The sequence below is a fragment of the Taeniopygia guttata genome, chromosome 2 (assembly GCF_048771995.1).
Source record: "Taeniopygia guttata chromosome 2, bTaeGut7.mat, whole genome shotgun sequence".
Lineage (NCBI taxonomy): Eukaryota > Metazoa > Chordata > Aves > Passeriformes > Estrildidae > Taeniopygia > Taeniopygia guttata.
The window spans coordinates 47301602-47314270 of NC_133026.1; the positions used below are offsets into that span (position 1 = coordinate 47301602).

General features: G+C 43.1%; 1 protein-coding gene across 1 annotated transcript in view; it reads right to left on the reverse strand.

Annotated features, from left to right (window-relative positions):
- AOAH (acyloxyacyl hydrolase) overlaps nucleotides 1-12669 on the reverse strand; it is a 94590-nt gene that overhangs the window by 77243 nt on the left and 4678 nt on the right. The window lies entirely within an intron of this gene.

Below are 12669 nucleotides of genomic sequence, written 5' to 3' on the forward strand. Positions count from 1 at the left end.
GCCTACCTGCTGCTGCTTCCTGCTAAGGAAATGGCAGGGCCCACAGTTCCCTCCATTCAGCACGCAGATCTGGAGGGATGTACAGTACTCTGCAGGGTTTTGGTTAAATTCTGCTCGGAAGGAAAGTCCTGCAGCTCTCTGTATTTGCTCTCAGGATGCCAGAACACACGGAAGAGCTTGCTCAGCTCACCCAGCTTGATCCAGTCTATGTTTTTGGGGAGTTTTAGCACATGTGGGAGTCTCCAGAGCTAAATCTCAGTTACCATATCCCTATGTACAGGCCAGTAGCAGGTGTGATGTGACACACCACGTAGGGGAGGGCTTTATTTGGGGGTCACCAGAGAGACCACAGGGGCTAATGGCCCATGGAGTGCCCCACTTGGTAACTCCCAGCCCAAGCACACCAGGCAGACCCTCAAGCCTCTCTCAGTTTAAGCAGAGCTGAGAGAAACTAGCACACATGATGACTTCCAAAAGCCTGAAGCAAAACACGCACAGACAAGCCTGAATTTGCATGGTAGCAGAGCAGTGTTAGGGTACATGCATAGTGGGTGAAGAAATACAATCCTCTAGGCTGATCCCAAGAGCAGGAGTGTGGTTTCTGGAGTTTGAAGGACCCACAACACTTCTCCATTTCTCATGTTTCCATATGAGTTCCTGACACCTAACATACTTTGGTTTGGGTGGTGGAGCCAAATCAGCTTAGGGACAGGTATGGTTTCAGCCTCCATCTTTACTGCCCCTGATAGAGATGCAATGGAACTGAGTTAGGGTTTCTGATTTTCTGAATAAGTCTTAAACACGATTTAAGAGTCACCCTTCCCCTGTAGGGAGCAATACGTGATTGCCACTAGAACTGTGAAATGAGATGCGAGGATGAAGTTAGTTACAATGCTGCTTTCTCTAATGGGTCCCTAAAGATCTGTTTATGTATACAGAAAATACATTGGAAAAAGCCATCGAAAAGAAAAGAGCATGGAAGATACTTCAGTGAAGCCCCAAAACAGGACAAGCAAGAATTGATTTGTCATCTGTCAGGATTAGAGGCCACTTAGTAGAAAAAAGAAATATGAAGTAGTTATCTTACAAGAGGAGATCAGCTGGCAGTGTATATCTATCCTACTCTGTCCAAGTCACTGCACACATTACTGCATTTTTTTTTCCTGTTTGGTTAGATTTTTTGCATATTGATTTTTAAGATATATACTTTTTTTTTCTCTTTGTCACATTCACACATGCATTTGTATGATGATTAAATGTTATCTTGGAACGTTTTCTCTCTCTTTCTTCCCTCTTTGATGTGCTGTTCAATTCTTAAGGGAATAGATATAAGCCTTGTATTTTTGTGTCTGGAGAGATAAAACCTGCAGGAAGAAGCCTTTAGATCAAAGATCCACTCAGTCCCTTTTCTTCCTTTTATTTTCAAAACGTTGTCCTTTGTGCCCTTTGACTCTGAAGTTCCCAGTGGTTTCTTGCGTTGGTTATTTTTCATTACTGCTCTCCAAATTTCTCTGACTGTCATAAGCATCTCTGCGGTTGGTGCATTATCACTGGCACGGATGAACATTTCCAGAGCCCCATGTGGATTTGCGGCTGCACCACAGCCAACTGAGTCATTCCCTCTGCCCCAGTTTCCTTATCAGTTGCTGCTTGCAGTTCAAGTTATGCATCTATTTCAGAGTCTCTCCATCTCATTGTCATTCAAAGCTGCAGGGAAAGCATTTAAACCAGTATTTTCTTACACTCATATCCAAAAATTTGTTCCAAGTTATTGCCATGCTGTAGCTGAGATTATTATTCTTTATTCTGCCACCTTTAATGAAATCAATTGTCCCAGATTGCAAGGGTGTTGATATCTGGGCTCTTAGAAATGTAAATCACTGACATAACTTCAGTTTGGATACAACAAAATATAGGAACAAACCTCTTAAGGAGCAACCTCTTAAGGCTTTCAAACAGGGAACCCATGAAAAATACAGCTACATCACCTTGCACACTTGTTCATGGCAGGTTGTGCTCTTCTGGGAAGGTCTGGCTGTTAGGGTTGACAAAAGGGGATGACTCTGGATTCTCTACTAAAGACAGATTTTTGCAAAGTGGAGATCAGATGAACTGCATCTTCAAAGTGTATTTCTCACTACTGCCTGTAAGGAACCCTATAGTGATTTACATGCTTTAGTGGTGGACTTGACAGTTCTGGGTTAACAGTTAAACTTGGTGATCTTAAAGTCCTTTTCCAACCTAAATGATTCTATGACTCTGTGATTATGGGTGATGCAGTACATTTCCTTAGTTGTTTCATACTGGTGCAGAAAAACAAACCTGGCTGTGGTGTTCTTACTGTGTGCAGATGACCTTACAAATCCAGAAGTAATATTACTAACCTAGATTTTGCAGGTGGGCACAGCTATGGGCCTTTACCAATCTAAAGAAGATCTAATTCTTGCTATTATCTAGACAAAAATACCCAAAACCCTCAACTCTGGTAATTAAGGAGCAAGAAAGTGTGGCAATATTACTGAAAGACTTGTTAGAGACCTTAGATAAGAGAGGCACTCAGAGGCAGCTGTAAATACAAGTCAGGAAGGCTGGGACAGACTCTCTGCTGCCCTGCAGTTTGGGTACTCATTTAAATCCCGGAGAAGTGGGATCCAAGCATTACCAACTCAGTGTGATTATTGCCTTGCCATAAATAGCTAGTAACCCGCTGGGCAAGCCAAAATCCTGTCTACTGCATCGATCCCTGCAGTGCTATTGCTCTTGCATTGTGTTTTGTCAGAAATGCAACCCCCTGTCAGGCTCCCAGTTTAGTGCTGATGAAGCCTTAGTGGAGGGTGGCAGGGCAAAAGCTTACCCCAGGTGCTGTCAGGTTGTAAGCACTTAAAAGGGGAACATCACAGCATCAAAGAAGAAGAAAAATAAATGTTTGATTATATTAGTTCCATTTGATCTTTCCTCCAGTAATGCAAATAAAAGAATTGCAGCTCAACAGCCTCTTAAATCTCAACACAGAACAGGTGCCAATAAAAGATAATTATTCCCAGTGTTTGGGCTAGGAAACAGTGCTGAATGTCACTGGAGGCTTTTTTAGCACATACCAAAGTTCACAAGATTATTTAAACATATTGATTGAGGCATGCACTGGGACTTCTGTGCTCAGAAATATGATCTCTACAACATATGTACTGTGGTGGCACTTTGCCATTCAATAACAGGGTGGGGGATGTTATGGGTTTTTTGGTCTTTTAAAGTAGATGTTTCACTGATTTGCTTTGGTAATAAATTACCTACAGCTGTGCTAGACAACTTCCTTCCAAAATAGCCCTTCAGGAATAGTATCCATCATCCATAGGTGTATATGAAAAGGCAGTGCAGGCTGATTTTTCAAATATTGATTAGGCAAGTCACTGGCCAGCCAGCCGTGTACAGAGTCTTCCTGCTCTTTAGAGAAGCCAGGCTGTACGAAAGAACTTTAAGCACTTGGAGGAATATACACCCTCTAATTCAACAAGATGAGGGTGCTGTAGCAGTCAGTAAAGGTTGCACTGATAATCTAGTCTTATACAGACATGCCAAAATCAGGCATGAGGTCATCCCTTAACATTTCACCTTTCAGATCATAGAATCATAGAATCGTGGAGATTAGAAAAGACCTTTAAGATAATGAAGTTAAACGCTTACCCCAGTGCTGCCAAATCCACCACTAAACCATGTCCCCAAGCACCACATTTACACATCCTTTATATACCTTGAGGGATGGTGACTCAGCTGCTTCCCTGGACAGCCTGTTCCAATGCTTGACAACCTTTTCCATGAAGAAATTTTTCCTAATACTCAGTTTAAACTTCTTCTGTCACAATTTGTTTAGCTCTATCACTGAAAATTCATGGAGGGTTTGTTTGCACTTGTCTGTCTTTTCACTTGCATCAGATTTTATGCTGATATCTGAGGTTGATAGTTTAGACTTGCATATGTACAGGAAGATGACAAGGGCAGCTGTTTTTATCTACCACTGTTCATAGCCACCTCACCATAAAGCAGACACATGGCGCTCCAAAATGGCTCTCTATTCAGAACACCTTTCATCCTTTATGCTTCCTTACCCTGCCTGGGCATCCCACAGATTTACCCCTTTCCTCTACCTTTCCCTTTTCCAATAGCTTCAGACTCAGAGCTGTGTTTTAATTTCTTTTTTGTCCCATTCCAGAAATTAGATGATTAGAGAAAATACCCTGTTAAACACAGCAGCATTTGTTCAGGCCCCTTCTTGAGGGATATAGAAAGGTGAGCAGCTGGGGCTTGATGCAAATCTGACACATTAATTCATCCCAGAAGAGACCTGAACCTGGAGAAGGCATGACTCCTGCCTTCACAAAGAGGAATGCCCCCATGAGAATCAAAACCAGCAGAACAAGGACCATCAAACTGTTAGTGAGGGGAAAAGCAGACACTGCATCACTCTTCTTCCCCTACTCAAGCTGTGCCTTAAACACAGAATATTTCTGCCTGGTCAGCTGCCTGGTCTCTGGCCCCTCCACACACGACGGAGTCATTAAATCATCCATCAGGACACCATCCTTCATGCAAAGTGGGATGGCTGCCTGCCTCCCTAACTCATTATTGGTCTTCCACAGTCCTTTTCAGCCAATTCAATGAAATATAAATAGCATTTCAGATAAATGTTCACTCTCTTATAATACCTTTCTGACGTCTTTCTGCTCTTGCTCTGGATGCATAAAGAAGAGCTGTAATATATTTCAATGAGTTATGGAATCCTTTTCAAACCCTGATATATGCTCAGTACAAGATTATTTGAATATGAGGGGTATAGGCATAGGCTTTAGCAAAATCTACCCAGCTAAATTGTTCAGAAAAAATGAGCAGGCAAGATTCTGCCTTGCAAATCTATCTGTTTTCCACAATGAAGGACTCCAAGCCTGCTGATGCTGGACCAGCCTCCTTTTTCTGCACTGGAATGTCCACAGCCATGAAAAGTATGGTTCAAGCTTTCCTGTCCCTTTTCCTTTTAAATTTTTAAAAATTGAATTTAAATTAACCTGCTGGACACCACACCAGGAATTCTCTTTTCTTTGCCTAAATAACGTAGAGTGAATGCTGTACAACCAAATGATAAAAACAAAGAATTCAGGAATGTTATCCAGGGTTTTACTGGAGTGTGACACAAAAGTAGTATCTCCCCCATCTTCCTGGCTTAGAGAACAAATTAACACTGGATTATTTGTGTATTTCTTCGTCGTGTAACTTTTTTGCCACCATTCTTTATTTAGCTTCAGCGTTTGGGTATATTTAAAGCTACCAACATAAATTAGCAACAAAGCTTGAGGGTGTTAAATAACCTCCAATAAAACTCTTTCCTCTCATTGGAGTATTTTCTCAAAATGAAAATATCAGAGTAAACATCTTGTTCTAACACTATGCATGGAAGATAACAAAGTGGGGACCAAGTGACTTTCACCCCCCCAAACTACATCTCCTGAAGGAAATGGGCACCTCTTCATCACTTCTGGAAGAATGAGTAAGTGGAAATGCATTTTGGGGGCCATAAACGAAGGCAGCTCTCTCAGTCTCACAAAAAGGTGGCAGACAGGCACCCCAGCAGCAAGTCTCTCATTCTTATCTCGATCTTCATCACATACAGCAGAGAGCAGGTATCTTCTGGAGCTTTCCAAGCTCTGAATTTAACACAAGCAACACATGTCACCTTCACAGTCAGTCACTTTCAGCATGATCTGATGCCAAGAAATTATTTTCAGGAAGCAGAAATGATAATAATTTTATATCTGAGTATGCCCAAATCTAGTCCATGCATATTAGAATCAGCTTTTTTTGCAGTCTCTGTGTGTGCTTCACTCTGTGCAGCAGAGATGCTGCAGATCCCCAGCACAAAGCCTGAATAATCTTGCCTCCGAGCGATACAGCGATAGCGGTGTTGGGAAATGTCCAGATAAAAGATAATGTGCAAGATAGGGAATTCCATTATGTATTAGGAGCTGGAATGGTAGTAGACCAAAGTTTCTTTTGGGCTGGGACAGAAGTGAGTCACAGTGTATAAGCAGATGTCCCTCAGTGAGTCTATGTTAACACCAAGTGTGGTAAGTCTCAGACCTCAAACCAGGCTAATAAAGTTATTTATGCAGCTATCCAGTGATCTGGTTACCTAGCTCTCACCAATGTTTTTATTCTACTCAGCTCTTTCCCCTTTTCACCCTCTGTAGCCAAACTCCTTGAATGCTCTCTAGAAAATGCCTCAAAGCTCTGATGTGGAAACCATGAAAGTTGGTTAAGAAATTTTAATGATGCCACATTGCAAGTTTCTGGCATTTAGCAATGAGGAAGTAAGAAGAGGTAGAAAAGATTCAGAGTCATGCTTCTGCCCAAAAGTAATCATCTGGGTTTTGTTGTCATTGTTTTTAGTTCTATATTTCCCAGATGCCAGATGGGTTTTGGCAAATGCTTTCCACTGACCTTCTGAAATTCAAATCCCAGGGAAACCTTTCAAGATGAGCAGCCAAGACCCAAAAACATCACTGTGGCAAAATTTGTATAAAGAGTTTAGAAACTATTGGATGCCAAATAGGTAAAGGAAAGTTGCCCAATTTTTTTTTCAGGATAAAGAAAGAAACTATTTATTTTCCCTCAAGCTGGTGTCCTTTCCAGTCTTTCAAATCTAAAGAACACTTGTCCTAGATGTATTTAGTGCATCACACTATTTTAGGCAATAATTCATGATGCAAAATTCATAATTCATGTGTGTACATCATTCCTTTGCTTTAATCCCACATCCAGTTTCTTTTGATGATTAGCAAAAATAACTACAGTCACTGCAGATGAAGGTAAGCTGTAACTTTTAAGTAAAACACTCTGCCCATATTTATCAGGTGTCTGCTTGTGTTTTCAGAAAAGGAACTTGAACCTGCTCCCGCCAGGAGTGCCAACTGGTCCATGGGCTCCCAAATGCCAACTTTGCCAGTACACAGCACCTGGGGCAGTACCCTTGGTGCTCCCCAGCATCCCTGACGAGGATCCACCTCACTAAAGGGCTCCCTTAGCACTGTGGGTCTGTTTTCCTCAGAGGACACCAAACAATTCTACCAAGGATGCAAGAGAGAGGATGCTTTGTACCACTACAGCTCCTTCACGCTTAGCTGTAGCTCTCAGGAGAACATCAGGAGACAAAGTCAGAGCATTCCTTTGTCCTGGAGATGTGGGCTGTGTGGGTGTCTCCTGCACACTGCTGTTGATCTGTCATTCAGGCTGTCTCAAGGTGATTTTCACCCCCCCCAGAGCAGAGGATGAGCAAAGAGGCCATAGGAAAGCAGACTGATGGTGTGAAAAAAGGTTATCTCATGTGAGATTACAGTATGCAGGTAAGAGTGAATCAGTCCCTTCCTCTCACTAAGATAAAGAAGGGCACAGGCGAATATGGGCCGTCTGAGGTGCTATTTTGGATTTGCTTACAGGAGGAACAAGCCAGCATGATTTCCAGCTGTATGGCCCCAGAAAGATCTGGCAAATTTTAAAATATTGAATAGCTGGGATACCATGATCCAAGACTTTATTAAAATTTGGCCTGCTAATTGACACTGCTTGTAAAATCAGCATATCATGGAATCTTTCCATTCTCACCTTAACTCTGTATTTTGCTCCTCTTGGCATAGTGTGGTCACTCAGATGGCAACATTAGCCTTCAGGGCATGAGTAGTGGGTCTTCAGCCTTTTCAGTGGTGCTTTCTGCCTTTCCACTCCAGCCATCTGGGAGCACACATGTTTAGAGCTTCCCCTCGCATTGTAGCTCTCTCATAAGGCATTTCTGAGAGAAATAACCTCTCCAACAGAAGCCATATATGATATTTACCTGAATGCTTAATATTCCCAGGTAGCTAAGACTTTCACCATTCCTTAAAGCTGCTCACTTCTGCTTGGAACTCTTGGGACACACCACCGAGCAATCCTTCCGTAACATAAATATTTGATTTCAGCATTTTTAGAGATGGGCAGTGAGACAGGCAGAATTACTGTCTGATTTTTTTCCCAAAGGAAAATTCCCCATGTACGCCTGCTTGCACACATACCAGATACATCCTGGCAGAAAAGACTCCTATCTGGAAAGACATTTCTTCTGTCACATTTACAGGGAAAGGAAAAAAAAAAAGGAACCACATTCTTTTTTCCTTTGACTAAAGAAAAATATATTAGCAGGACAAGGGCTTATTTAAATGTTCATTTTAAAATATTGGCCGATTGTTTGAGTACATTTATTTCTTTGGTGATTCAGCTGCGAGTGGGAAAGGTGTTGTGACCCATTGAATGGCCTATCCATCACATCTACTGACCTCTCTGTCCAGGGACCATCAAACCCTGGCTGCTGGCTCCATTTGTGTGTCCACTGCTTGGCCCCTCAGCTTCCCAGGTATAACCCTGTGCTGTGGTACCTCCTGAAAGAAATGGCATGAGACCACAATGTCAGCCTGCCCTTGAAGTGGGCAAGCATGCACTGGCTAGGACTGCTCCCAGGACAAACTGTTTCCTACATTAGAAGCAGGCTGGCCACTGCAGCGGAGCTGAGGACAGAGCACACCAAACTGAAAGAGCTGGTGGGACCAGCTGAAGCCTTTGGCAAAAGACCACATCTCAGTGAGAAGGATGATTCATCCCCTGCCTCCTTGAACAGCAAAATCCCCTGCTCCTCATGACATCATTTTCTCCCCTCTTCTTCCAGATCATGCTGTCACCCATGGATGAAACCAAGCACACATACATCCCTAGAAGGTGAATTTTGGCCGAGTTGTGAGTCTGTAGCACCAATGAGTAACAAATGCCATGTCTTAGTTATACTGGGCAAAAACTGGCAGAGGTTTTCCAAATACTCTCACTGCCTTAGTTTCAGCATAAAATCCAGTAATTTTCCTTTGCTGGGGATTTGGAAAGTGGTGCACCACACGAAGGCCAGCTCTTGCCTGCAGGATCAGACCCTAGACTGAGTATAAATCAGTCACAGGTGCTTGAATTAAGAGAATTAATTAATAAGACATTCCCATCCCCTGGAGGTTCAGGGGACAATGAGGAAGGCATGGCACAGGCCAACACAAACCACATGCAGGATATATTAATCCTGCATTTGTCCCAAGTGTGACAGACTGCTGGGAGCTATTCTTTGTGCTCATACCAGGGGGAATTGATGGGACCTTATTCTCTGTTTGCAGGGAACGGTTCATGCAAGAAATTACATTTCCCAATGTCATTACTAAATCCCACGATGTTCTTCATGAGTTATTCAGCACCAGTTGCTCCAGTCTTGCATACCAGTTTTATCATCCTCACATCCACCTCTGTCTTTCAGTGATGAATATTAATTATCTTCATTCCAACAGTAGAATCCAATCCTCTCTTACCTTGCTAATGCAGTTCCTTTCTTGAAGATAAGCATACCTGTCTACCAAAAAGAGATAGTGTGTGCTGGAAAAGACACAAAGCATTACCAAACAACCCTGGGAGACAGGGATGGCTGCCCACAGGAATCTGTGGTAGGCTTCAGGGTCTGGAAAACTATAAAGGGGGCCAATGGAAATGGGCTTTCACTAGCATGTTCAAGATGATGCAAAATGCTTTTTTAATGCACTAATCTGTCAGCAAGAGAATTATGAATCCATTAATAAATGGGGAAAATCTAAAAGTTCTCATCTCACCATACTATAATATTTTTCTTTTTCAATACATAGCATAAAATTGTGCTTCTATAACATTTTGGGTGCCCTGAATTGCTGCTAGCAAGACAAGGCGGTGTCAGTAGCACTCAGGTACTAAATGCCATCAGGAACTTGGCCAACCAAGCACTTACAGATTTGCTTTCCTTCTCTTCACAGTGTGGAAAGCACAGCTTCAGCCCCATCCATCAATGATGGGGTGCAAAGGAGCCACCTTTAATCTCCTGGACCTGTCATAGGGTGTGAAGAGCTCACACACCATAGGGATGCTGGCAATATCAGGAACTGCTTGCTCCCCAAAGATGACTTTCCTAGACAGCTTCCCCACTCAGCAGCACCACTGGGGAGCCATCAAGTACCTGGAGATGGCTCCCAAAAGGCAAGGCCACTTTTTTCAGCCCTCAAGGAGGAATTTGCATATTGTGCAGAGGGTGCAAAGCCATGGAGACTGCCTCCTCTGGAGCAACGCATCATGCCAAAATGCCTGCCAGTGCCTCTGATTGAGGGGATCAGTTTTGAAAGGCCCTGCAGAGGTGCCATAGAAGCACCCTGCTCAGTCCCTGTAAAACTTGGCATCAAATCGTAAGAAGAAAGCAGTGCTCCTGCTACACCTCCTGCCTGCTTGACAGGCTTGCCTGTCATTGTGTAAACCTCTAGGAAGCTACACAGTGGGATGTGCTAGAAAACTGCAGGTGACAATTGCCTGCTGACAAGGGCTTGCCTCGAAGTTCAGGCTATTGATGCCCATCCTGGGGCAGACAGGACTGCCTGCAGGGTACTTGTGCCCAGGTCCAGGTTGACCATAGTGCTGCTGCTGGCTGTGTTTTAATTTCTTTGCTCTGCATGAACAAATTTATTAAATCCACAACATTTTCTATTTTCTTTTCTTCCAGAAGGGGTGATTTGAAGGAATATGTGCTAGTTACTTGACTAATTAGCTTAATTCAAGAATATGTCTTCAGAAGCCCATTGCTGAGTAGCCTCCTCAATTCTGGAAATTTAAAAACTACTTGGGTTTAATTAAAATTGAACTAAACCAATGAAGGCAATTGCTACTTGCTTTCCTGGGTTTTTTTTGGTTTTTTTTGGTTTTTTTTCCCACACAAAGACATCTTTGATTCATGGCTGCAGCTAGTCCTGTGTATGCCACAATAGTCAGGGGCTTGGACTGCTGTTTTCATACTAGAAATGTATTTAGGTGAAAATACTGCCATTCATTCTGTATGAATTGATGGAGCTGTTATGTGTCCCTTTCTGCCGTGAATCATTTACAAGGCCGGGCGGGATGGTTTTCCTCAGGCCATGCAAGTTTCATTATGGAGGATCTGGAGCTGCATGAAGACCAGAATTTCTGACCAAAGGAGGGTTATCAAGAATGCTGCAATATGACTTCTTTTCTGGGGGAAAAAAAACCCTGCTAATAAAAAAAGAAAAAATAAAAATTGACATTTTGTTTTTATTCCAACTTTTTATGGCACATTAAATCTTAGAAATAAAAAAGGGCTCTGAAACACGAATTCTTTTCAGAAGAACCATGACGCAGTTGGGACAATCCAAAAGTCAGCTGAGAAGGAAGTTTCAGTCACTTGAGCTTCTCAGTTTTCCTTACTGAATCAGTGATTCAGCTAAATTCACACAGTTTTTGTGTGTGCTAAATCTTCCTTCAGTGGCATTTTCCAACAGAACCACTGCCACTTCCCTGGCCAGCTGAGCATTACTCCCGTGCTCCCCTTGCCCTTCTGCTGGGTGGAGCACCCACACTGACACCGTGCTGCTTGGTTCCACTGGACTCAAGATGATGAAAACACAGTGATGCAGCTCACCTATCTAAACAGGGCACTTCCACAAGGCATAATAGCCATGGTTCAAAATAATAATAACAATAAAAATCTAAAATAAGGTTGCTATCCTCCCATCATCTTTTGCCTGAGCATGGATGCAGATATACAATATTTTTGGTGAGGAGCTGGCTGCTTATACATGTTGCTCCAACCTCCCCTCCTCACATCCCATCCCATCCAGCCCCACAAACATGCCAGCTGCTATCAGCTCTGATATTCTCCATCCCCTCTCACCTGGATGCTGCCTGCTGGAACATCCAACACTGCCAAGCTGTAAATGAGCTTATTTCAGGCTTGTTTCTTGGGGAAAGGGAACTGAGGCACTTGCCTCCTTTGTGTGCGTGTGCACGTTTGTGTGCGTGCATCCACCTGCGAGCTGCCAGATTTGATGAGAAGCTGGAGGCTCAGAAGTGGTTTTATGGAGAGTTCTGCTGAGGACTCGGTAAAATTCCTCACTGAAAGAAAAACTCTGGAAAACTCTGGCTGAAAACAACCTTACAAGAAGCTGGAAAAGCCACCTGCACACCAGCCCATTTTGACACCTCAGTTTTCAATGGACCTCAGATCATGTTGGAATGAAGAGAACTAAGAGTATGAGACGAAGGTTTATAAGAAAACCAGCTTGGCTGGATTACACTTTGACTATTTGGGATAAACAAAAGGGTGGACACATGTAAAGTATCACTGCATGACCCCTGGACTGGGGACAGAAAGAGGGAACCCGGGGCTTTGAGAAATGTCAGAGATTGACAGAGGGTATCCTGAGTGAAGGAACATGTGCAGGGGGACCTGTGTGGGTGAAAAACACCCGGAATAATTCTACTGGTGCTCTTTAAATGTCATACTCCTGGCAAAGAAACCTTTCACATGTTTCTCTGCTCGAATTGCCAAGCCTTTTCAAATGCACCAGGCTTCTGCTGCTTGATGGGGGGGAAGAGGGAAGCTATGCCCTGGGAAAACCCTGTGGATGAGCCATTTTCCTCTGGGAAAGATGCAAGCAGTCAGCAGCTTTGCACAATGTACTGCACCTGCATCCCCACTCTCCTCATTTTAAGAGGATATATAGAAAACTTGTTTTGAAGCCTGGCAGATTCCTACATGGC